This window comes from Pongo pygmaeus, chromosome 14, assembly GCF_028885625.2.
Source record: "Pongo pygmaeus isolate AG05252 chromosome 14, NHGRI_mPonPyg2-v2.0_pri, whole genome shotgun sequence".
Lineage (NCBI taxonomy): Eukaryota > Metazoa > Chordata > Mammalia > Primates > Hominidae > Pongo > Pongo pygmaeus.
The window spans coordinates 102,861,200-102,888,712 of NC_072387.2; the positions used below are offsets into that span (position 1 = coordinate 102,861,200).

A 27,513-nucleotide genomic window follows, 5' to 3' on the forward strand; every position below is an offset into this window, starting at 1 on the left:
CACATATTCCTATAGTGGCAAATGGGGGCAACGAACAAACGTCCTTCCGCTTTGTTTCCAAAACCCATCTACAAAGGAGAAAGAGATATATACAAGTAAAGAAAAAACAGTGTACCCTATTCCTTTAAAAGCCAGGGTAAATTTAAAACCTATAATTGATAATTGGAGGTCTTCTCCATGACCCTATAACACTCCAATACTACCTTGTTGTCAGTGTAAACAAGGGCGTAGCCTGAAAGCACTGAGACCACTGACAGCCAGTAGCCTTCCTATCAAAAACCCTTAACCCAGGGATGGCTCAAATGCATTCCATCGGTAGCGGCAACTGCTTTGCTAACAGAAGAAAGTAGAAAAATAACCTCCACAGGAAACCTCATTGTGAGCACACCTCACCAGTTAAGAGCTATCCTAAGTAAAAAAAGCAAAAAGGTAGCTTATAAACTCAAAGTATGGGGCTATTCTGTTAGAAAAAGGTGATTTAACATTAACCACTGAAAATTCCCTTAACCCAGCAGGTTTCTTAGTGAAGGATTTAAATCTTAATTACCATACAAAGGTCCAACCAGACCTAGGAGAAACTCCCTTCAGGATAGATGGTTCCTCCTGGGTGACTGAGGGGAAAAAAAACCACACACACACAGACACAATGGGTATTCAGTAATTGATAGGGAAACTCTTGTAGAAGCAGAGTTAGGAAAATTGCCTAATAATTGATCTGCTCAAACGTGCGAGCTATTTGCACTCAGCTAAGCCTTAAAGTACTAAAATCAAAAAACTCTATCTCAATCCTGACTCAAAAGGTTACCTACACCCTCTCTGAAACAAATTTGCATAAGAACTGTTTATGGGAGTGCATCTTGAAGGGGCAGCTGGGTTGCTGTGAAATACTCAGGAACCCAGCCCAGCTCTAGGACTCACCCCTGAGCACAAAGGCAATGTTGGGCATGCTGGTAAAGGACCACTAGAATCCAGCAGCCCGGACCCCTTTCTTTGTGGTCAAGAAAGGTGGGAAAACAGGTGCAGGACTTCTACATCGGTGAGCGTAACTAACCCGATAAGCAGAGGTCCATGGGTGGTTATGCACCCTGGAAAGGAATAAGCATTAGGACCATAGAGGACGCTCTAGGACTAATGCTCATAGGAAAATGACCAGGGGTACTGGCATCCCTATTTTCTTTTTTTCAAATGGGAAATGATACCCCCCAAGGCAAAAACGCCCTTAAGATGTACTCTGGAGAATTCGACCCAGTCAGAGTGTGTGTACCTTTTTCTCTCTCAGACTTGAAGCAAATTAAAATAGACCTAGGTAAATTCTCAGATAACCCTGATGGCTATATATGGATGTTTTACAAGGGTTAAGACAATCCTTTGATCTGACATGGAGAGATATAATGTTACTGCTAAATCAGACACTAACCCCAAATGAGAGAAGTGCCACTATAACTGCAGCCCGAGAGTTTGGTGATCCCTGGTGTCTCAGTCAAGTCAATGATAGGATGACAACAGAGCAAAGAGAACGATTCCCCACAGGCCAGCAGGCAGTTCCCAGTATAGACCCTCACTGGGACACAGAGTCAGAACATGGAGATGGGTGCCACAGACATTTGCTAACTGGCATGCTAGAAGGACTAAGGAAAACTAAGAAGAAGCCTATGAATTATTCAACGATGTCCAGTATAACACAGGGAAAGGAAGAAAATACTACTGCCTTTCTGGAGAGACTAAGGCAGGCATTGAGGAAGCATAACTCTCTGTCACCTGACTCTATTGAAGGCCAACTAATCTTAAAGGATAAGTTTATCACTCTGTCAGCTGCAGACATTAGAAAAAACTTCAGAAGTCCGCCTTAGGCCAGGAACAAAACTTAAAAACCCTATTGAACTTGGCAACCTCAGTTTTTTATAACAAAGATTAGGAGGAGCAGGCGGAATGGGACAAACGGGATTAAAAAAAAAAAGTCCACTGCTTTAGTCATGGCCCTCAGGCAAGCGGACTTTGGAGGCTCTGGAAACGGGAAAGCCTGGGCAAATTGAATGCTTAATAGGGCTTGCTTCCAGTAAGGTCTACAAGGACAATTTAAAAAAGATTGTCCGAATAGAAATAAGCCGCCCCCTCATCCATGCCCCTTATGTCAAGGGAATCACTGGAAGGCCTAGTGCTCCAGGGGACGAAGGTCCTCTGAGTCAGAAGCTGATCCAGCAGCAGGACTGAGAGTGCCCAGGGCAAGCGCCAGCCCATGTCATCACCCTCACAGAGCCCCAGGTATGCTTGACAATTGAGGGCCAGGAGGTTATCTGTCTCCTGGACACTGGCATGGGCTTCTCAGTCTTATTCTGCAGTCCCGGGCAACTGTCTTCCAGATGTGTCACTATCCGAGGGGTCCTAGGACAGGCAGTCACTGGATACTTCTCCCAGCCACTAAGTTGTGACTGGGGAACTTTATTCTTTTCACATGCCTTTCTAATTATGACTGAAAGCCCCACTCCTTTGTTAGGGAGAGACATCCTAGCAAAAGCAGGGGCCATTATACACTAGAATTAGGAGAAAGTAAAAGGGTAAATATATACAGACTCTAAGTATGCCTACCTAGTCCTCCATGCCCACGCAGCAATATGGAGAGAAAGGGAATTCTTAACTTCCGTGGGAACACCTATCAAACATCAGGAAGCCATTAGACCCCCAAATTCTCCTTACCTCTGAATCTACTTCCTCCAATCCCTGCCTAAAGATAATTTTATAGGGAAGAGGATTTGCTTGTGTCTCTCCAGGTGACAATTAGGCACCTATGTGGGTGCCCACCAAACATCTGAAGATATGTCATGAGCCACAGCATCTAGTGGACCCACCTGTACAGTGCAAATTGAAGGTTTAAGGATTGCTTTTAAGCCTCGATTTGCTTTCTCTGTGCCTTCTGTTAGAAGGGGCCTGCTTCTAGTTATCAACAGTAAGTTTTACCCTTCGGTAATTAAACGAGGCAGAAGCTGAGTTACAAATGCTTCAGCAATGGCCTGCCTCCCGGCTACAGCCACAAAAGTTTTTGCTTCTGTTTCAGTGGGTTTACTAAGGTGAGGGTGAGGGTATGCTTGTGTTTTTGCAGGAGATGAACGAACCGTGTGGATGCCCTCAAGATGTGTATGACCATGGAATGGGAGACTGGAGGGACCCATGGATCCCAACCACGGACCGGGTTCCCCTAGTACGAGCCATGAGCCAGTTGACTCTGAATGTGAAGACGGAACGAGGACCGACTGGAGTCACGATGCTTGATGGACCAGTGCTTTCTGACTCGGCTCCTCTCTACCCTGAATACAAGAGAACTTAATAGTTAGGCAGGAATATCATCGCCCCTATTCAGCATGAAGAAGTTACAGAAGACGGACCTTCATCCTTCTGCAACCCCTAGGATTAAGGGTCCTCTTGTAAAAAGGAAAAGGGAAATATGTGGGAAGCATTCAAACCAGAGTGACTCCAGTTTGAATAAGGGCTAAGAAAAATGAAGCTGGATCACCAACTGGCAATTAAGGGCCGCACAGCCTATAATCACCTTGCTCAATTAAAAGAGGCCACCTTTTATGCTAGTAATAATGATAGCTAATAATAATGATACCTTCTCTTTTACAAAAAAGAGAAGGGGGGCGTGTTGGGAAAAAGCTGAGTGTTGGGAAGAAAGCTGAGGCAGGGCTTGCACAACATCCTCTGGAATATGTCCAGACTTGCTGGCTCCTTGCTTCTAGCCCTCCTAGGCTCTAGATTGATTGTATTCCCATTATCTCAAGCAGCAGAACATGTTCCATATAAATGCTAAACCATCACAGCTGTAGATCATGCAACTGTCATTTTTGAACCCCACATTCTCACCACCTGTTTCTCTGTTGGATTACCAATAAATAGTGTGGGCTCCCAGAGCTTGGGGCCTTTGCAGCCTCCACAATCACGATGGCCTCCTGGTCCCACTTCTCAAACTGTCTTTTTCTCAGTCCTTTGATTCCACCAGACTTCATTGCCCCCATGACCTGGTGTTGGATCTGATCACACCAACAGGAATCCACTGGAAGCCTGGCTTGATGTTTCCTTCGAAGGGTAACTTTATGTCTTGGAAGATGTAATTTCCACATGGTGATACTGTGTGGGGCAGAGACATTTCTTCTCAACTGCAACAATTTGAAGCTCTAATTCAGAAGCGGACACTCTGTTCTTTATTGGATTTCAGACTCTCAGGAATCTCTGTTTATAGCTGCAACCTGGAGATTCCCCCAATCTCTCCACTCCAACACAAAGTTCTAGTCTCAGAAAAGCCTAAATAAATAATTAAGGAAAAGTTGAAGTGTAGCCTCTCAGCTGTTTGTTTTTCTTCCAGCATTTCTCTGTGATAGATTTTTAGAAACCAAACAAATAAAAAAAAACCACCCACAGTATTTTTCATTCACTCCAATCAAGGGATGGAGCCTACTTCTCTGCCGTTGGAATCTAGGCATGGCCATGTGACTTACTATGGTTAGTGAGGCCTAAACAAATACAGTTCAAGCAGAGTGTGGCCAGTGTTTGCACCTTGGAGCTCACTTTCTTTGCTGCTGGGAATTCTTTTGTCACCCTGTGAATTGGCCCAGGCTGGCCTCCTGGAATATGACAGACCAGGTAAGCAAGGCATGCCAAGTCTGCCGAACCAGCTAAGGCCACAGACACATGAATGGGGCCCTCCTAAACGATCCAGTCTTACCAAGCTGGCTCATATCAGAACTGCCCAGCTGACCTACAGAATTACTGGGGAAAAGCTGTTTTAGTTCACCAACATTTGAAGTGGTTTGTTATGCAGCAAGAGCAAACCAAAATATTTTATTTAGTTCTCATATAATATAGAGCTGCAGAATAAAATACTGTTTAATAGGGGTTACTTACATGAGTAAGTACTTTAAAAGCAACACGGCTTAATGTTTTGTCATTTTCTCAGGAAAAAAAAATTATGCAAATTTAATAGATGTTGTCCTGGCGAGTAAGTAAAGCAGGTGATGGATTATGTGGCAGCACATATTCACCTATGAATACACTTGATTATGTATATTAAATAGTAACTATTTCTTACATTTATTGGTATCAGTTTCAGAATAAAGAATGGGATGAGGGCTGATTGTTATTTGTTTGTTTTCAACTTACTTATCTTGGAAAATACTACCCAAAAAAACACACTTTCCTTGAAATAGGAAAGAGCATTCCACTGGATTTTACTCCTGTTTCCATAGACACAATCACTTGGGTTATGATGTGTCCAACAGGGATTCTATGCAGGAACAGCTTTTCTTATGCTTTACTTTAGCAACATGGGTCAGTGACTCACAGAAGAAATGTGGTTTCCTTCTGAGGAGGAGAAAGAATCAGGGTTCCAGACTGGATGGTATGTCTAGTAGATATGCAGGTGGATTTTACTGTTCAAAATTAAAGCATTGGGTCAGTGTTCAAAGGATTGGCATTGGGTTATTTATGGCTCGCCTCACTGATACTAAGCACACCCTTGCCTTTGTGATCATACTTGCTGAGTTATTGCCATGAGGTTGTGTGAGCTTGGCACACCAAACTGCTTGACTCTCTAATATGCTACAAAAACTTATAGCCACATGGCAGCAGGTGCACTTCCCTTTACATTATCCAAGAGATATGGACCAAAATTAGAAAATTGAGACATTTGGGGTTTTTTTCCCCTAGAACAGGGATTTATTTAGAAACTCTAATCTGAAGACACTCACTTTTGAAATGCTGAGGAAATTGCAAACAATTTATCACACAGAAGTATTTGGAAGCATCCACATCATTAAAAGTGTCCCTTTCTAGTTTATAACTGAAAATCAAATAATGATCAACAACAGTATTGAGTTCTTCCTAGGCAATCTTCTTTTGAATCGCTAATGCATTAAAGAACCATTTAAACTGATAAGGTCCATAATTTTCATGGTCTCAGATCTTCAAGGAGAAAATATGATTATTTTAAAAAATGTTCTAATATGGTACTGGACTAATGTCACTTAAAGAAACAATATCGAAAAATCTGTATGAATCGACTAACATGCAAGATTGGGAAATTTTTAAACTTGTACTTTTTTGTGTAAAATATGTATAAATATGTATACATAACGTATGTACAGTGTGTATTTCTAATCTTTGGGCATCATTAGTTAATTTCAGAGTGAGGAATTTTGGAGACAGAGTATTGTCATTTCTTGTCTGTTTATTAGGTTATTTTTCTTGAGAAATACTATACAGGATAAACCTTTCTTCCTAGAAATAAGGAAAAAAAAACAACTGACTGGATTTTCCTTGTTTCTACAGATGCAAGAGCCAAATGACTTTTGAGGTAAGATACAAACACTTGTTTTTATTTTTTTAAATTGTATTTTAAATTCAGCTGGGTACATGTATTTATTTGCTACATGGGTATTACATACATCATGCTGGGGATTGGGCTTCTAGTATACCCATCACCCAAATACTGATTGCACCTCACTATTACTGGATTGCTATCAATCTGTTTTCTTAGGTCTAATAGTATTTGTTTTATGGATCTAGGTGCTCTGGTGTTTGGTGCATATATATTTAAGATAGCTAAATCTTGTTGTATTGAACCTTTATCATTATATAATGCTTTTCTTTGTCCTTGTACTGTTGTTAGTTTGAAGTCTGTTTTATCTGATACGTGAATGGCTCCTCCTGCTCACTTTTGTTTTTTATTTGCATCATACATCTTTTTCTATCCTTTTTCTTTGAGTCTCCATGTATCTTTAGCCAGTGCATGCATCTCTTGCAGATAGCAGATGGTTTGGTCTTTTCTTTTTAATCCAATTTGCTACTTTATCTTTTAAACAGGGCATTTAGGCCCTTTATATTCAAGGTTAATATTGATATGTGAGGTTCTGTTACTGTCTTAGTGTTATTAGCTAGTTGTTCTGTAGTTTTGATTGTGTTTGGAGTTTTTCATTGCTTTATAGCATCTCTGACCTTCGTATTTTTAGTAGAGATGGGGATTCACCATGTTGGCCAGACTGGTCTCAAACTCCTGACCTCAAATGATCTGCCTGCCCTTCAACCTCCCAAAGTGATGGGATTACAGGCATGAGCCACCACACCTGGCCATCATATGTATGCTTTTCTGATGGTAAAAATTTTCCTTTTGTTTCCATATTTAGAACTCCTTTGATCATTTCTTATAGGTTCAGTCTACTGGTGACAAATTCTCTCAGCATTTCCTTGTCTGAGAAAGACTATTTCTCCTTCATTTATGAAGCTTACTTTGGCAGGAAATAACATTCTAAAATTTTGGCATGTTTTTTCTCTAAAGGGGCAAAAAGTAGGCCACCGATCTCTTCTGACTTGTAGGACTTCTGTGAAAAGTCTGCTGTTAGTCTGCTTGGTTTTCCTTTATAGGTGATTTGACCTTTTTCTCCAGCTGTCTTTAAGATTTTTTTCTTTAGCATTATTTTTGGGCCTCTCTAGCAAGATTAGGGAGATTTATCTAAATTATTCCCTCAAATAATTATTCTCTCAAATAGTTGTTTACTTTTACTTCTCTCTCAGGAATGCCAATAAGTCAAAGGTTTGGTCACTTTACATAATCCCATATTCCTTGAAGTCTTTGGCAAACACTTGTTTTTAAAAGGCAACAAAAATCTTCACTGTGACCTGCAGGAGGTATTCTTATCCTGTCATCTAGAAAAACAAATATGTACATTTGAATTCATTTTATTTTGTCTTGCCTTAATCTTTTTCCTTATCTTAAAATGTTGTTCACCCATTGCTTTCTCATCTACACCCTTACTTTTATTCTATTGTGACCAATACTGGTGTCTTTGTGTAGCATGATTTTAAGCTTCCTCAAAGTTTAAAGATTTTCACTTAACATGGAAACATTTAAAACAATAATCCTTACTATTGACATTTTTCAGTGCAAACATAACTAACCTAACAATATCAATGACAAAATTTCTACCACTACTACTGACACTGTCCGTAGAATAAGAAGAAAAGCCACAGACTAGGGGAACATATCTGCACAAGACACGTCTGATAAAGGACTGTTCTCCAGAATATACAAAGAGATCTTAGAAGTCAACAATAAAAAGATAAACAACCTGATTTTTTAAATGAGCAAAAGGCCTGAACATATATGTCACCAAAGAAAATATACAGAAGGCAAATAAGCATCTGAAAGGATGCTCCACATCATGCATCATTAGGGAAATGCAAACGACAATGGGACAGGATACCACTACATGTCTGTTAGCGCGGCCAACATCCAAAACATTGACAACACCAATGCTGGGGAGGATGTGGAGCCATAAAAATTCTCATTTGTTGCTGGTAGAAATTGACATTAGTCAATCAACATCAGGAGAATGTTATTTTCTGGGAATTTAAGCTGAAGATAATTCCTAAAGGATAAGCCATATGAATATTTTAGAGCCCTAAATGTACTTTGCAACGTTCTTTATTATAAGAAAAACAAAATCCTAAACATCCAAAAATTGGAAAATGTGATTAAGTCGATTTTGATATGTGACAGACTGGTATACAATGATTAAAATATAAATCTAAAAACGGTATATCATGTAGAATGTTTACAATATAAAGCTAAGATAAAATTCAGATTTCAATGCAGCATCTGCACGTTGTTTACATCTGTGTCAAATTATATGTGTATGTCTTCAAGAACTGGAAACAATCTGAAAAACATAAATCAGAACAGAATACTGAGATGTTGAGACATGAATTCTTTTAAAAGTTCCTTTATTATTGGGATGCTTACTATCAATGTTTAAAACTTGTATCTACTTTCCTTAATAAACTGATACTTTAATTGAGATAAAAGTAGCTGATAAAAATCTTAGTCCATAAGGTCCCATGATCAACAAATATAAATTTATTTTCCTGTATATAAAAATTAATTTCTTTTGGGGGCCCCATTCTCTTGAATCTCAATCAGTCCTGGGTGTCCCTTGTGATTTCTTGGAGGCACACCATTTTTTTAATCTTTGTGTTGTAGTCCCAGGTGATTATCTCCTCCTTCCTTATCCTGATCGATTGGATTCTTTGATCACCCGTTCTCTTAGAAATATTGGCACAACTTGGCCAGCGCGGTGGCTCACGCCTGTAATCCTAGCACTTTGGGAGGCCAAGGCAGGCGGATTACCTGAGCTCAGAAATTCAAGACAAGCCTGGGCAACATGGTGAAACCCTGCCTCTACTAAAATACAAAATATTAGCCTGGTGTGGTGGTGCACGCCTGTAGTCCCAGCTACTCAGGAGGCTGAGGCAGGAGAATCGCTTGAACCCAGGAGGCGGAAGTTGCAAGTTGCAGTGAGCCGAGATCGTGCCACTGCACTCCAGCCTGGGTGACAGAGCGAGACTCCAAGACTCCATCTCCCGCCACCATCCCCCGTCCCCCCCACCCAAGAAAAGAAATATTGAGACAACTCAGGCCTGGCGTGGTGGCTCACGCCTGTAATCCCAGCACTTTGGGAGGCCGAGGTGGGCAAATCATGAGGTCAGGAGATTGTGACCATCCTGGCTAACCTGGTGAAACCCCGTCTCTACTAAAAATACAAAAAAATTAGCCGGGCGTGGTGGTGGGTGCCTGTAGTCCCAGCTACTCGGGAGGCTGAGGCAGGAGAATGGCGTGAACCCAGGAGGCAGAGCTTGCAGTGAGCCAAGATTGTGCCACTGCACTCCAGCCTGGCTGACAGAGTGAGAACCCGTTTTAAAAAAATATATATTGGCACAACCCGGATGGGCATGGTGGCTCACACCTGTAATTCCAACACTTTGGGAGGCAGAGGCAGGTGGATCACCTGAGGTCAGGGGTTCGAGACCAGCCTGGCCAACATGGTGAAATCCCATCTCTACTAAAAATACAAAAAATTAGCCCGGCGTGGTGGTGTTTGCCTGTAATCCCAGCTACTCTGGAGGCTGAGGCAGGAGAATCTCTTGAACCCGGGAGGCAGAGGTTGCAGTGAGCGGAGATAGCGCCATTGCATTCTAGCCTGGGTAACAAGAGCAACTCTGTCTAAAAAAAAAACAAAAACAAAAGGAAAAAGAAATATTGGCACAACTCTCAGAAACATGGGAACCCACATGTCTACACTCATCTGGGCTACAGTTTTACTTCTGGTTCCTTTCCCCTTTAGGCACATAGGATCATGCAGAGCTAAAAGGGGGCTGTCAAAACTCTGAAAAACTCTTTCTTATCTTCCTTAGTAGAAATCCCTAAACAATTCTTTTGCCAGTGGTTATACCTGCTGCCTAAAACTCTAAGGTCTTGATGCCGCACAACCAAGTTTTACTTTGAAAATGGTATGTGGTTCAGTTATCACCCAGATTCCCATCCTCACAGGAAATTTGATCATACTTTCTACCCCAGGCTTGTAGTAGGTAGCAAAATGGAGAGAGAGAATAAGTGTGAAGGAGAGAGAGAAAGGAAATGTAGCAAAATATTAAGAGTTGATGATCCTAAGTGAAGACTATACATTTATTAATTGTACAATTTTTCCAGCTTTTTTATTTTGTTGTTTTTCAAAATAAACTGTTGTGAAAGCAAGAATGAATGGAAGAGCTGAATTGGAAGTCAACAGTATAGACGTGTGTTGTATGGAATTTTGGTATGATAGAGGAGAGAATTAGGATCGTGAGTGGGACAGAAGGGAAGTGTATAATTTCTTGCGCCTTATGTTAAAAAAAAAAAATCTAGTCTGGGCTTGGTGGCTCATGCCAGTAATCCCAACACTTTGGGAGGCCGAGAGGGGGCAGATCACTTGAGGCCAGTAGTTTGGGACCAGCCTGGCCAACATGGAGAAACCCTGTCTCTACTAAAAATACGAAAATTAGCCAGGTGTGGTGGTGTACACCTGTAATCCGAGTTACTTGGGAGGCTGAGGCAGGAGAATCATTTGAATCCAGGAGATGGATTTTGCAGTGAGCTGAGATCATGCCACTGCACTCCAGCTTGTGTGACAAAGTGAGATCCTGTCTCAAAAACAAACAAACAAACAAACAAAAAACAGAAAACCAAGCAGGTTATTTATACACACATTTTATAACTTCAACTACATATTAATATTTGCAAACACTTGGAAAAATTTCTACCTCAGAAGTGGCTTTTGTTTTATTGTGTCCCCATAACTTTTTTCCTTTCATTTAAAAATATTATACCATGGTAATAAAGACAGAGTGGTACTGGCAAAAGTAAAGAAAAATAGATCAATGGAACATAATAGACAGCTAAGAGATAGACCCACATAATATATAGGTAACTGATATTTGACAAAGGGACAAAGGCAATATGGTGAAGAAAAATCTTTTCAACAAGTGATGATGGACCAATTGGACATCCATATGAAAAAGAATGGATCTAGAAACAGACCTTACACCCTTCACAAAAATGAACTCAAAATGGGTTATAGATTTAAAGGTGAAACACAAAACTAGAAGATAATGAGCAAAAAGCTGGATGGCCTCATTTATGGCATGATGTTTTAGATAAAACACCAAGTGCACAACCTGTAAAAAAAAAAAAAAAATGATAAGCTGGACTTTATTCGAATTAAAAACTTCTTCTCTGTGAAAGACATTGTCAGTAGAATAAGAAGAAAAGCCACAGACTAGGGGAACATATCTGCACAAGACATGTCTGATAAAGGACTGTTCTCCAGAATATACAAAGAAATCTTAGAAGTCAACAATAAAAAAAAACCTGATTTTTTAAAGAGCAAAAGGCCTGAACATATATATAACCAAAGAAAATATACAGAAGGCAAATAAGCATCTGAAAGGATGCTCCACATCATGCATCATTAGGGAAATGCAAATGACAATGGGATAGGATACCACTACATGCCTGTTAGCGTGGCCAACATCCCAAACATTGACAACCCCAATGCTGGGGAGATTGTGGAGCCATAAAAATTCTCGTTTGTTGCTGTTAGAAATGCAAAATGGTACAGACACTTTGGAAGACAGTTTAGCAGTTTCTCACAAAACTAAACTCACTCTTATCATATGACACAGGAATCCTGCTCTTCAGTATGCACCCAAGTGAGCTGAAAAATTATGTCCACACAAAAACCTGCACAATTATGTTTCTAGCAGCTTTACTTATCGTTGTCAAAACAGGGAAGCAACCAAGATATCCTTTGATAAGGAGTGGATCAGTAAACTGTGGTACATCCAGACAATGGAATATTATTCAGTGTGAAAAAGAAATGAGCTATCAAGCCATGAATAGGCATGGAGGAAATAGAAATCCATATTACTGAGTGAAAGAAGCTAATTGGAAAAGGTATGATTCCAACTATGTGGCATTCGACGGGAAAAAAAAAAAAAACACTATGAGGACAGTAAAAAGGTCAGTGGTTGCCAGGGGATAGAGGGAGGGAGGGATGATTAAATGGAACATAAAGTTTTTAGTATATTGAAACTATTCTATATGATACACAATGGTGGATATATGTCATTAGACATTTTCAAAGTCGATAAAATATACAATGCTAGTATTCCGAGAACCAAGCCGGTCCAGCCTCATTTTTCTCCAGGCCCAATGATGAGAAGCAGACAAACTAGGAAAGAAGGGAATTTATTGCTGTAACCAGATACAGGGAGAAGGCCAGAGATAAATAATTCCACCAGACCAACTCAAAGTGTTACAATTTTCGTACTGCTTATATAGGTTGGGGTTATGTGCCTACCTGCAGTATAGCATTCGCCTGTCTATAGGTAACTAATTTTGTTTTAACTAGCAGGTCGGAGGCCAAAAAATGGTTGCTAAGTCTGATTAAGCTGTGAAGGCCCCAGTACCTTCAAGGCCTGTCTACTGTGGTACCGGAGTGGTTATTTCTAATTCATCTTCTTTACAGCTTGGTCCGGAGAGCTGCCTTAGACTCACAATGAATCTATTCAAACAGCTGCCTCTGTTACCTTGACTCGTCTCAGATTTTTGTCAACCTGAGAAGGGTCCTGGCACTACGAATATGAGACTGTCTATTATTTTGGCTTGCTCCTGTTTAGGGAGAAGCCCATTCAAGGCTCCTACTTACTAAATATTTTATTTCTAGCTTTGATGTCTGGGCACTGATTTCCTAGGTTTAACTATTTGCTCAATGTTGAGGCAGTGCTGTGGAAATTTGTCTGTGTAACTGAAGTGCTATGCAGGCCTGTGTGACTGTCATACAGGCCTGTGTGTGATTGTCAGGGAGAATTGGCCTGGCACACTAGGAGTGAACACAGGGGTGTAAACTATAGACTTGGGGTGATAATGATGGACTTGGGGTGATAATGATTGTCAGTGTAGGTTCACCGTTTGCAACAAATGTACCACTGAGGGGCAGGATGTTGATGGTGAGGGAGGCTAGGCCTGGATGTGGAGGGGGTTCTGGGAGTATATGGGAACTCTCTATACTTTCTGCTCCATTTTGCTGTGAACCTAACACTGCTCCAAAAATAAAATATATTTAAAAGGGCAAAAATTCTAGAATTAGGGCAGATATAAGCTCGAGGAATAAAATAAGAACTAGTTGTAAGAATTAGTGAGCTAGTAGAAGTCACTAAATGCCACTTGTACTATTTTTTTTTTTTTTTTTTTTTGAGATGGAGTCTCACTCTGTCACCCAGGCTGCATACTAAGTTTGTCATTGAGAAGGCTGATTCGTAGACTCATAGGTGGTGCAATTGTGGTGAAGAATGAAACATTCTATGGAGGTCACAGTATTGCTAATGGCAGCCTTCTGGTAACCTGTGATACCTGGTCCCCTCAGCTAAATTCATCTTGTCCATTCTTAATGACAGGAAACACTAGGATTTATTTTACTTTGTGTTAAAGCCTGTGTACCTTTCTAAAAGGCCTCTTTTAGAAAAGTCTTGGCCATGCCTGAAGGTATTAACTATAGCAGACCTCCAGGGATAAGAAACACTTGTTCAGCTCTAATTATTTTATCAGGTGTCAGCCTCACTGCCTAAATGCCTAAATTCTAAAGCAAGTCAGTTGCCTTTTAATCAACAAGACAGAACCATCTACACCTGACAGATCCCCATTAGAAAACCCATGGAGACAACTGCTTCTCCAGAAGGATCAGAACAGATCATTTATTTCCTGAGATTCTCTTTCACCTTTTTTCATTCTGATCATAGGAAAAAGATACACATGTGCTATATTACATTAACTCTTCCAGTGTAGCAATGTGTTCTCAGAACTACAATTTAATATTTTACCTAGTAATCCCAGCACTTTGGGAGGCCAAGGTGAGAGGATCACTTGAGGCCAGGAGTTCAAGAGCAGCCTGGGCAATATAGTGAGACCTCATCTCTATTTATTTTTTTTTTAAATGTACTTTGCCTTGTATCTGGAGAAGTGTGTGAAATAATGTTACCTTAGACATTGCTTTATTTGTTGTTAATATATCAAGAGGGTTTTTTATGAACTTCTATCCTGCCACGTGAGAAATTCTTCTGAGTTCAGAACTAGGACATGTTGGCCATTTCTAGTAATTTAGCATTCTATATCAAATGATAGTTATTTAACTCAGCACCATTGTCTTTTCACCCTGGCTGCCAGGAAGTTAAGTGATTTTTATGGCCATAGCTTCATTAGCCTTCTCTGCTTCCCATCTCTTGTCATTTTGCCCTTGTTTTCATTTTACAAAAATTCACTTTATCTCTCCAATATGACAAAACACTTTACAAACTCAAAGGCAATAAATCCCAGGCATGTTTGCTGAGCAGTTATGATGTGGTCATCCATGGCACTGAATGAGAACAAAGGTCAGATTCAAGATCCTGATGGAGGATCTTGGAGACTCACAGCAAGTCAGACACCCAAACTACAACTGTCAGAAAATTAAGTACATAGTATAACAGAAATAGATACAAGTTGCAGTGGGAATAGAGATGGAAAATATCTGTGTTTTGTTAGAGGAGAACTAGAAGACTTCACAAGAATGTGAACTCTTAACCGGGGTCTGGAAGGATGAGTAGGACATCGCAAGGAAGTATGTTTGTAATGTACAATGGGTCCTGAATCCCAGGATACAAATACAAGATACATAAAACTTAATATCATTTTTCTGTAACCGAATGCATCTTATTTGACCCTGGTACTGTGGTTTAATCTGAGTAAGTTGGTCTCTATCCTATGAGCCCATGAAATGCTCATTTTATTTAGGGAGTTCAAGAAAATAGTGGTTCTGATTCATTTAATATTCTCTTAAATATAGTGTTTCCTGCCTGGATGTTGACTTTTGAAGCTCAGATATTAGGTATTTGATTCTTCTAATTCTCTTTGTATTTTTGATGTGTCATCCCTTCCCAGAGGTAATAACAGGAAGATAAAATACAGAAAAAGGGGAAACCAGGTATTATTGTGCCCAGCATTGACTGCCATAACAAAACAACATCCCTTAGTTGAGAGAGGCCTCAGTGGCAAGGGACCTTAGATATTATCTCTGTCAAGCTCCTTCACCCTCATTTTATGGAGTAGAAAAGAAAATTGATGCTAAGAAAGGCAGAGTGATGCTCCCAACATTATCCTGGCCAGTTGGAATTGTGGGCTGCACTTTTTTTTTTTTTTTTTTTTGAGATGAAGTCTCACTCTGTCGCCCAGGCTGGAGTGCAGTGGTGCAATCTCGGCTCACTGCAACCTCTGCCTCCTGGGTTCAAGCGATTCTCCTGCCTCAGCCTCCAGAGTAGCTGGGACTACGGGCATGTGACACCATGCCTGGCTATTTTTTTGTATTTTTAGTAGAGACGGGGTTTCGCCATATTTGTGAGGCTGGTCTTGAACTCCTGACCTCGTGATCTGCCCACCTCAGCCTCCCAAAGTGCTGGGATTACAGGCGTGAACCACTGCACCCGGCCTGCGGACTGCACTTTTAACCCCAGCCTCAGCAGTATTCCAGATCTCTTCAATATTTCTTTAATCTGCGGCACTAAAGAATTGCCAAAGGAGTTTGTTACAACATATCAATGATGCATCATATTTCAGGGCTTTATTGTCAGAGATTCAAACACAGAATGCATTTTTACCAAGCGCTTCAGGTGAGACTAATGCAAAGGACCCGCCCTTTCAAGTACACAGAGTGAAAGTCTGAACTCCATAAGGGCAGAAGCCGATTTTTGTTAATCTTTTTATGCCCAGTGCCTACATAGCACATATCGTATAGAAAATGTGTAACGTTGAATGCATGCAAACTATATTTCTAAAAATACACACCACCTTCATTTGTTGTTTGTTTCTGGCAAAACCACTGGCAAATTTGTTCTTTACTGGAATATTTTGAATTGTTATCTTCGAATTGTTATGTTTCTGCATTTCTTTATAGATTAAGCTTCTCAATACAAAGCCCAGATCAAGCTTTTCAACACAAAAAGCCATCAGCCTCAACAAAATCCCAGGAAGCAGAATTCAAGCAGTGAAGGATAATGTTTTGTTTAAGTTGTCAGTGTTCACCCTTCAAAAATGTAAGATATAATTCTAAATCAAAATCCAAGTTACTTTTTTTTTTGGTATTTTGTGATTTATTGTAGCCTTACCTTTATTTGTGAGGAAAATGTATTGAAGGTTTTTTTCTCATTAAATACGTAACTATGAAATATTTAGGTCTGCAAAATGAATTTCTCTATATTTTATGAACAAAATATCCTAGAAAAGAGAGACTTTTTAAATAAATGAAGATTAGTGAGGATAATTATTTCACATAGAAAAATTACATTTATTGGCTTCTAAGACCTAATCTACTCAATAAAATAAGTTATGATACCTTAATAACTGAGGAAAATAGACATAAGTAAAAAAAAGAAACACGAGGAAAGAAGTCTACATGTAAGTATTCTGAGGTCAGGACTTTTTCAACTTTATCACAAAATTCACAGGGTGGATAAATAGTATTTCCATATTTTATAAAGGTTTCAAGGAAGCCTCAGTATAATCAACCCCTAACATATTATCTTCTAGATAGCCAAGTTCTGTAGCTCACAACACATGGCCCCTGCCTTCCAACTTTAATTAACATAATCTGGTTATCTTGTTCTGTAAAAATTACAAAAGTCCATTTCAGTGGGGTAATTGCAGGTGAGTGATATCCAAGACTGAGAAAATGTAGATTATTAGATTTAGCAAAATGTTATAGCATGATTCATATTTGTTGATTGTGAAAATGCTTTTGGGAGATTGAATTAGCAGAAAGAAGACCTTTTACAAGGCTCAGAGAAAATAATCTCAGGAGTGTAACATTGGAATGAATTAACATTGGAATGAATTTGCAGATCTAAATGAGCCTGTCTAAAAATTAATATAACAAAAGAAGAGTGGTACATAAAAGTAGAAAGTCAGCAAATAAGCCAGATTGATTTTGACATTTGACAAGCAACTATTATAGTGAAAGTAATCATGAAAATACAAGCTGACTGTGTTTTTAGTGATTAATTTTGGCTAGAGTATGACAAGTATCCAGATATTCAGAAAAAAGCAAAATTGCTAATTTGCCTAAAACATATTTTTTCAGTGTAATTTGAATCATTGTTTTCCTATATTACTAAACTTTCTCCAGACGGTTCATAATTTTGCTTTTAGAGTAATTGTTTTGTTTTTAAACTTCCACCTTATCTTTTCTCATAAAGCAACACTCATGACCAGAGCCCAGAACATAATACTAAAATCACATTTCTTAAAAGCATTCTACTTTAAGGACACATCTTCAATTCAATTGAAACTAAGTCTTACACAATGGAATAATTCTCAAATTATTTAAAGTGAATTACTGGTGGCAGCATTGGTGTTAAGGGAAAGACCATTGGAACAGGCATACATTACAACCAAAAGCCCTATTCCTCCTACCATAATTGGCCATCTATTTGGGGCAATGTAGCTTAGATAAAAGAAAACCTACTCAAGGTTTTGGCCGTAACTACATTTGTACAAGAAGATTCTGGTAAAATGTCAGGACTTCACCATCCAGCCCCTTGGTTACCGATAAAGTTTGGATATGTGTCCCCTCCCGCTCTCATGCTGAAATGTGATTCCTAATGTTAGAGGTAGGACCTGCCCGGAGGTGATTGGATCATGGGGGTGGATCCCTCAGGAATGGCTTTGAACCATTCCCTTGGTGATAAGTCAGTTCTTGCCAGTTAGTTCACATGAAATCTAATTGTTCAAAAGTCTGGGACCTTTCCTCAACCCCTTTCTCTTGCTCTTGCTCTTATTATGTGACTCGCTTGTTCCCTCTCACCTTCTGCCATGGTTGTAAGCTTCCTGAAGCCCTTACCAGAAGCCAAGCAGATGTTGCTGCCTTGCTTGTACAGCCTGCAGAACCATGAGCCAATTAAACCTCTTTTCTTCTTAAATTACCCAGTCTCAGGTATTTCTTTATAGTAACACAAAAACAGCCTAACACAGTCACCTACTCTGCAGTTTTTCCCAGCAGCTTGTCTGATGCCAAAGCCACCCCTTTCATAGATGGAAGCAAAGATGCCATTCTGGACAGTGAACAAAGTCACCAGGATAGGGTGTTAACTTTGTTCTTTCACAGCACATTACAGCTTTCTTTGTGAAAAAACAATATGGAAAAGGAATGGGAAGTAAGACATGCTGTACTGAAAAGACATAACACAATATGTCAGTGGACAAGAACCATTTTAGAATAAAACTAATTTTATATATTTCTCAAAAGTATATTTGTTCATCTAATAAAGTGATGGGTATTAAAGGTAAATAATGGGGAAAGGGACAAAAATTCTTCAGTCTCAGTAGACAATATTAGAAAGTTTTCTTTCTCACTCATAGAACTACAAAAAGGTGATCTGTGGTGTGATTTTCTCAACTTCATCCCCAGGCATATTATCTCTGTAAGATGAATCTTTTCTAAGACATGGATTGCCCTTTTATGCTGACTGCATGCGTGCGTATGCATAAAATGCCACACTTCCAATTAGCCTGTGTATACTCAGGAAGGATGACATATCAGGGCTGTCAGCCTAAAAGCCCTACAGCTCAGGAGAATTTTCCATATCACTCTGTGGGCCTGCCAAGATTATGGGACTTATCTATTTGTTTTCTTCCTCTTCTCTTTTCTTACCTTTCATTCCAAAGTCAACCCCTCTCTCAAACTGTAGATATTGTTATTTTGGATAGCTCTAGAAATAAAGTGAATTTGATGATCTCTTTTACTAAAATTTAAATAATGTTTTCTCTTATCCCAGTAAGATGCACTCCCTGTTTCCCTGTTTTTCCCAACATCAGTCAGTTTCCAACAATTTAGCTTTTCATCTTCATACAGAAAAATGTGCTAACATACTACTGAAAAAGATTGCTTTCTATGGAAGAAACTACAAGGAGAAATTTGCATTTGAAGTTTAGCACTTGATAATGTCTTCTTTGGACATCTTAAATATTTTGCACGTGGAAATGTTGCAATACATGTTAGCGGTCCACCCATTTAGTTAAATGACATCTAATAGGATAATGATGTAAGATCTTCAGAAAGACATTTCAAGCCCTTGAAATAGAAATGCAGAGTTCAGAAATATACGGTATTTTTCTGATAGTTTCAAAATTCTTATATTGACAAACAGAGAAAAAGAAATAGGATGGGTGTGGAAATATTGGTATCAAGTTAGACTGTCAGGTAGAAATATAACTGATTTGAGTGTACTTTCAAACAGCTATATCAGTATTCAAATGCATAATTTAGATTTTCACTAGGTTCAACTTAGTTGTGCATTAAATTATAATGTATGAGGCCAGGTATGTGAAGTTTGTAAGCTATGTGGCCAAGGTAGAGAATTTGTGTGCTGTTTTCTGAAAGCCTTGGTGATTCAAGCATCATAGATATGGATGCCTCCAAGTTTATCTGAAAGTATCATTCACATTTTTATTACTCTGAGAGAGTTAGGTAAGATCACAGAACTTGAGGAGACACAGTAGACAATTCGGTCTGTTTTTTCTGCTATTCTCACAGTAATTACCATATTTTTTCCAGATTGAGCAATCAATAATGCATTCTAATGCTTTCCATTTGGTTCTCTGCAACATTGGTGTTAATGTCCTCATCTTGCCATTAAAGTTTCTTTTCTCTAGTTTTCTAATCAGACCAAGATGGTCTTTTTAAAAGGAAAGAGGCAGTAACTAGCTAATTGACAAAGCACATTTGCTCTCCTTCAAAGCATGTTGCAAAGAACAAATCAACCCATAGCACTTAGTCCTTCTGATGATTTTGAGGGAGAAGGGATTTTATTATTCACAGTGGAAAAAATTAGACTATGAACAAGAAGGGCATTTTTTTTCCTAGCCTTATTTACTCAATGTGAATGTGAGCTTACATTTAAGAATGCCTATTTTGTTTATCTGTTAAATTCTGACACCACCATTTTAATGCTATAATTATTAGCTATTAAAGGCTTTAATTCTATTAAAAGATTATTGAAATAGATTTGTTAACTCATAGTAGGTTTTTTCTTTGTATAACAGATTCTTGCTTTGAGAGATGTTTTTCCTCTCTTGCTAAATTAATGGAAACACAGAAAAGATTAAATGACTTTTTGAGGATCACATCAAAATTTAGTGGCTCAGTTCAAATTAGAAATCTAGATTACAGCCCTTTAAGCTTCAGGCCATGTAGTCTCTTATGTTCATAAAATAATAGTTCACATAGTAAAGGAGAGACAGTGCAATTTATCTTCGCTGTTAGTCAATGCCATCAATTCACTCTATTCATTCCTCCTTGTTTTGTTGTTTGATTACTACAGAAAGATGTGTAACTACAGGTAAGACTTCAGTTGGCCTTAATAAAAATGTTTAATGCAGTATTAGATTCTAATATAAAATTTAGTTCTTGAATATAAATTAGGAAAATGTATATTCAAGAGATAGAAGATTTTTAAATTCTCAATACAAAAGAAAAGAATAAATTACTTTGATAAATGATCAGGGAAAATTTCAACACTTAGAAATGACATCCAGGTATGTTACTCTAATCTGTTTTGAAAGAACAATCAGCATTATTCAAGTTTTATAAAATACCTGAATGAGAACTGGTTACTGCCCTCAATGAACTTACAGTCATTTAGGGAGGATAGAACAAGTCCCTGCAAACAAAAACTAATAGTGCAAGACTAGGCATGATTAAGCACTAAATTCTGTTTTATGGGCTGACTCTGCTTTCAATGAAAAATCAGAAGAGATGGAAGAATAACTGCTGCTGAGAATAACTGGGAGTGTTTCTTCAATAAGTTCAAAGTTAAACTAGATCTCAGTGGTTGGGAAACAATTTGAGGGAAGGAGGAGAGACGTTATAGGTGGGGTATGCAAGACCAAGCATAGGCTGTTTCTGAGGTAGTACAAGACAGCTATGAGCTAGTGAGCAAAATGAAGTCTACACGCTCATTTGGTTATCAATTCAGCAAATATTTACAGAGATCCTACTATGCTAGATGCTGACAGCACAGAAAGAAAGAAAGAAAAGAAAGAAGGAAAGAAAAGGAAAGAAAGAAAGACAAAATTCCTATTTTATGTATGGCCCCAGCAGGAAGCACATGGCATACCCAAACAGAGTAAAAGAGGAGAGCATAATAAAAAGGTTTATTTACAAAGATGCTAGTGGGTTTTAGGGAAACCAGCAAAGGATAGTACGATGCTGTATGGCTAGCAATAGTGGAAAGCAGTTAATATTTCTAGATTTGAAGGGACAGTGGGCGGGAGAAGTTACTGAAACTCACAGGGAGTAGATAAAGGAAAAGGGCTGCCTCACAAGAGATGTAGCCTTCAGCAGAGTCTCACCGTCAACTTGCAGTAACGAGCCAGAAGGAAATCTGGTGAATAAATAGGCCCTTGCCCCAATCTCTTAATTTCCTGTTAATGTTTCCCACTAGGTAACTCCAACTAGAAGGCAACAGGGCCACTTTGATACAGTCACTGCAGGTCAATGCTGGGGCATAGCATATAGTGAAGAGCAGCACAGTGTGTGTATCAGGGATCCAGCAGAGAAGCAGGAGGATGGAGAGACACACACACACAGATTTATATAAATATATATAATTGATATTCCTATGTAATTTAAGTGTATTAATTTATATAAGTATAAATTAATATAAATATAATTTATTTATAATAAGCTGACAGGCTGGAAACTCTAGAGGAGAATCTGATGCTGAAGTCCACATGTAGAATTTCTTCCTCCTCAGGGAAACCTCAGTTTTGCTCTTAAGAACTTGCAATGGATTACATGAGGCCTGCACAGATTATCAAGAATAGTCTCTGTTACTTAAAGTGAATTAAATATAGATGTTAACAAGATCTTTAAATAAGTCTTCATAGTAATACATAGACTCATGTTTAATTAAAAAACTGCTTGCTATAGCCAAGCCAAGTTGACTCATAGACGTAGTCATTGCTATAGGACCAACAGGTCCATACGCCCACTGCTCAGGAACAGACCAACACCCTCAGACAGCAGGGATGCATCAGAGATAGAGTTTAATGATCATGGGAGTCAACCAAGGAGATGGGAGGAGACCCTCAAATCCATCTCCCAGAGGGGCTGGGGTAATCATAGAGGATGAAAGGCTGGAAAATTGAGGTCATTGGTTGGGAAAAGAGGGATGAAATCATCAGGATGTGGAAACTTCATTCTTTAGTGAGTCAGATTCTCATGGCGTCCTTCAGACCAGCTGACATCAGTAGTTTCACTGGTGCATAGGCCTTGAAAGAATATCTCAAATGGAAAACTTCATAATTTATAATGTTCAAGTCGTTATCTGCAAAACAGTTATGGAGAACTCTAATCTTGTAACAGGGCTACATGATTCCGAGGCAATAAAGTCAAACAGCTATGAAGACCAAACAGCTCAGAGGACGCAGGTCAGAGAGCCAGCTGCCTAAAGATCAATGCTGAGTGTGCTGCAAGCTTGGCTTATTTTCTTTTCTCTCCTTCCCTTCCTCCTGATCAGTTTTATAAAGTTTATAAGGATGGTTTCACCATAACAGTCTCTATTCTTACGGAGCTTATATTTTTTATAAGAGAATACAGAAAATTTTAAAAATTATATATTTTTAAATATATAAATTGATGATAACTTCTTTTGATGATAACTGCTAAGGAGGATAAAGCAGAATATATTGATCAGGAGGGAGGAGAGATGCTGTTTTAGACAGGATGGTCATAGACGTATGTAATCCGCTGATATTTGTGCTGAGACCTGAATAAAGCTAGAAAATAAGTTGCACGGATGTCAGGAAATTATTCCAGGAAGATGTCCCCAGCAAAGGCTTGGGCTTGCTCTGTTAAGGATGAGCAACGAGGCCAGTTGCTGGAGCTGAAGCAGCATGCAAAGAGTAAGAAAATGAGATCCGATGATAACATGAGGTCAGATTAGGACCTTTCAAGCGAGTTAAGGATCTTGGATTATATTTTGAGGGAAATAGAAAGCAGTTAAACCATTTCAAGCTGAAAAGTAATTTGAACTTTTTTTTTTTTTTTTTTTTAAATGAACTTCTTTGGTCTTTGGGTAGAGAAAAGACCGTGGGCATCAGGAGTTGAAGCAGGAAACATGTGCAGTGCTTTAGTCTCAGTCCAGGACTAGATGAGCATTGTGGTGATAAAGACCGTAATATACTCTGAAAGTAAAGTCAACATGATTTGCTTCCTAGATATAACACATACAAGAAAGAGAGAAGTCAAAGTTGGCTTGATATTTGGCCTTAGCAACTGAGTTAGTAAAATTACTATTTGCTGATATGCAAAAGACTAGAAAGGGGCAGGTTTGGGGTTGGGAGAATGAGGATTCAGGAGTTCTAATTGGAAATGATTAGTGTCTATTGGACATCCAGTTGGAAATGTTGAATAGGCTGTTTGTGTCTGGAGTTCAGGAGAGAGGTCAGGACTATAGATGTAAGTTTAATAGTTACTGACATAAATATATTGGGAGGAAAAGGAAAGAAAAACCAATAGGTTTAAAGAGGTAATTTATGATAGATTAGAGGCCCTTAACAGTGAGGCGGAATAGCATAGACTTCAGGGTTTCTTACATTAGCAGTTTACACATTTGCCTCACTTATTACACTGTGAGCTCCTTAAGAGAAGAAACGGTGCCTTATTCATTTTGGATACTTAGCACACAGCTAAGTAGCTAGTACATCATGGCCTGTTGGTAACTATTTATTGAATGAATGAATGAGTGAATGAGTTAACTAATTGAAAGAAATTATAATGTTAAGAACTAGAGCAGAAGCTAGAAAGCAGCTACACTCATATCACAGAAATTTTTTTAAATGTATGGAAATCTTGACAAGTAGAAAAATAATATATAGGTTACTTGTTGCTAAACAATGTATGAGATGTAAAAATAAAAGGATACTATTGTCCTTAAGGGACAAACAACAGGCATTGATTAAAAAAGAAAATGAATGAATAAAAAAACATAATTAATGAATAATGAATGAATAAAAAAACATAATTAATGGTATCATAATTTAAAGGTGCATATGATTAATTTAAAGGTGCATGAAGTAATCATGGGCCACTCTATAAAAGAAGTAAGATTGGAATGGGAACTTCAAGAATAATTAATCTTTTGTAACATATAATTGAGGAACCACATTTTAGGCAATCAAAACCTGAAGGTGTAGTAAGTATTCTAATATGGCTAGTATACAGGGAATAAATCAGGAAGTATAATAGTAGGAGATAAGACTGGCCTTGAATACCTAGGTAAACATAGGAAAGATATTTAATGGGTAACATTAATAAGCATAATATTATTTAGAAGACTCTTTTGTAAGCAATAGAAAATCCAACTAAGGCTTAAACACTGAGGAATGTATTAGTACCTGGAGGTCCAGCTATCAGATGGACTATGGGGATGACAACTCTGCGTGAGGCTCCATCCTGGCTCCTTGCTATCTCCTGGCTCTATCCTCATACTGGATGTTAAAGAGCTGCTGCTGTTAAAGATTTCACATCCGCAGAGTACAGCATGCAGGGCAAAGGAAATAGTCTCCCTGTATGCCCCCCCTTTTTTTTTTTTTCGAGATGGAGTCTCACTCTGTCACCCAAGCTGGAGTGCAGAGGTGCAATATCTCGGCTCACTGCAACCTCTGCCTCCTGGGTTCAAGTAATTCTCCTGCCCGAGTCGCTGGGACTACAGGCACACGCTGCCACACTTGGCTAATTTTTTGTATTTTAGTAGAGACAGGGTTTCACCTTGTTGCCCAGGCTGGTCGCGAACTCCTGACCTCAGACAATTCGCCCGCCTTGGCCTCCCGAAGTGTGTATGCCACTCTTAAGACTCAGGAAGCAGTTCCAAGTGCCTCCAGCATACTCCCACTCACATCTCCCTTGCTCAAATTAATTCACCTGAGACTTTTCTTTCCACAACCAACTCTTCCTATCAGACCAATGTCCTTATTGGCTCAGATCTAGATTCCTGAAGCAATCACTGGAAAGGAGGATGAGACAACTGTGATTGAGTTAGACACTTCAGGGCTGTCCCAGGAGTGGGAGGTGGCACTCCATCACTCAGATGTCACACTTGGGGCAGGGGTACTGGGGCTGGAGGGTGAGGGAGTGAGACAGATATCGAGTAGGCAACTTCAGGGTCCACCCACTATAGGAACTACAGACGAGTCACATGAACAGGTAATTGCATAGAATGCTAATTTGCTGGCAATAAAATGATTTCAGGATTTACAAATAAAATAAAATAAAAACTCATAAAATATCTTTAGAATAACACTTTGGGTGAATGTCTTTATTATCTAAATGTTGTTTATAAATCAATAATTTAAAAAACATCAAGAGAAAAATGGCCTAGAAACTTAAAAAATAAATACATATTATAAATAACAAATGTTCTGTTTACATGAAAAATGTTCTATCTTACTAGTATTCTAAAACTGTAAGCTAAAACATTAAAAAGTATAGATTTTTCTCTTTAAATTAGATTTTTAAAAAATACCTCTTACTATTGAAGAGTTGTGGTAGTTAGAGGAGAAAGTATTATAACACTCCTGAAAAAAAATTTAGCATAATGCTTTAGGAGCCTTATAATAGTCAATTATCCTATAATTACACCTCCAGGAATGTATCTTAAGAAAGTAATCAGCAATACAATGAAAGATCTATATATAAAGACTTTCATAGCAGTGTTTGATATAGTTTGGCTTTGTCCTCACCCAAAATCTCACCTTGAATTGTAGCCCCCATAATTCCCATAATCCCCACATGTCAAGTGAGAGGCCAGGTGGAGGTAATTGAATCATAGGGGTGGTGTCCCCCATGCTGTTCTCATGATAGTGAGTGAGTTCTCACAATATCCGATGGTTTTATAAGTGTTTGGTAGTTCCTTCTGCATTCCTTCTCCTTCCTGATGCCTTGTGAAGAAGGTGCCTTGCTTTCCTTTTGCCTTCTGCCATGATTGTAAGCTTCCTGAGGCCTCCCCAGCCGTGCTGAACTGTGAGTCAATTAAACCTCTTTCCTTTATAAATTACCCCGTCTCAAGCAGTTCTTTATAGCAGTATGAAAATGGACTAATACAGTTTTCTATATAGCAGATAAAATCTGAAAAGACAGCTAACAGCCAACAACAGGGAAATTCCTACATAAGGATTGGTTCATACAATGGAAAACTATGCAGACTGAAAAATAATTTTGATAATAGAGAAAAATTTTCAATATGATTTTTTTAAACATAGAAACTCATATACTTTTTAAAAAAATTTAATGAACCGTTTTTTGAAGGGAAGAGGGGTTTTTTAAATAAAGGCCCTTTTGAAAGTTCCACTTACAGAGATCCAGCTAACCTCCCTAGTTAGCTGTATTCCTAAGTATTTTAATTATTTGTATAGTTATTCTGAATGGGATTGGATTCTTGATTTGGCTGTCAGCTTGGTTGTTGTTACTGTATAAAATGTTACTGATTTTTATACATTGATTTTGTATCCTGAAACTTTGTTGAAGTTGTCTAACAGATCCAGGAGCTTTTGGACAGAGACTGTGGTATAAAATCTTATTGTTTGTGAAGAGAGATAGTTTGACTTTGTCTCTTCTATTTGGATGGTTTTTATTTCTTTTTCTTGCCTGATTGCTCTGGCTAGGACTTCCTGTACTATGTTGAATAGGAATGATGAGAGTGGGTATCTTTGTCTTGTTCCAAGAATTACAAAACACTGCTCAAGGAAATCAGAGAAAACACAAACAAATAGAAAATCATTCCAAGCTCATGAATATGAATAATCAATATCATTAAAATGGCCATACTGCTCAAAGCAACTTATAGATGCAATGCTATTCCTATCAAATTACCAATGACTACCCTGGAAGATAACCTAGGAAATACCATTCTATGCATAGGTCCTGGTGAAGAGTTCATGACAGAGATGCCAAAAGCAATTGCAACAAAAACAGAAATTGACAAATGGGATCTAATTAAACTAAACAGCTTTTGCACAGCAAAAGAAACTATCATCAGAGTAAACAGACAGCCTAAGAATGAGAGAAAATC

The 27,513-nt window shown here is 38.6% G+C and overlaps 1 long non-coding RNA gene across 1 annotated transcript; it reads left to right on the forward strand.

Annotated features, from left to right (window-relative positions):
* The first annotated feature begins 4,604 nt into the window (after positions 1–4,604).
* On the forward strand, positions 4,605–16,511 carry LOC129011687 (uncharacterized). Its single transcript, XR_008493402.2, has 4 exons — positions 4,605–4,635; positions 6,272–6,343; positions 15,240–15,281; positions 16,344–16,511. It is a non-coding gene; the product is annotated as an uncharacterized LOC129011687 (long non-coding RNA).
* Positions 16,512–27,513: the final 11,002 nt, after the last annotated feature.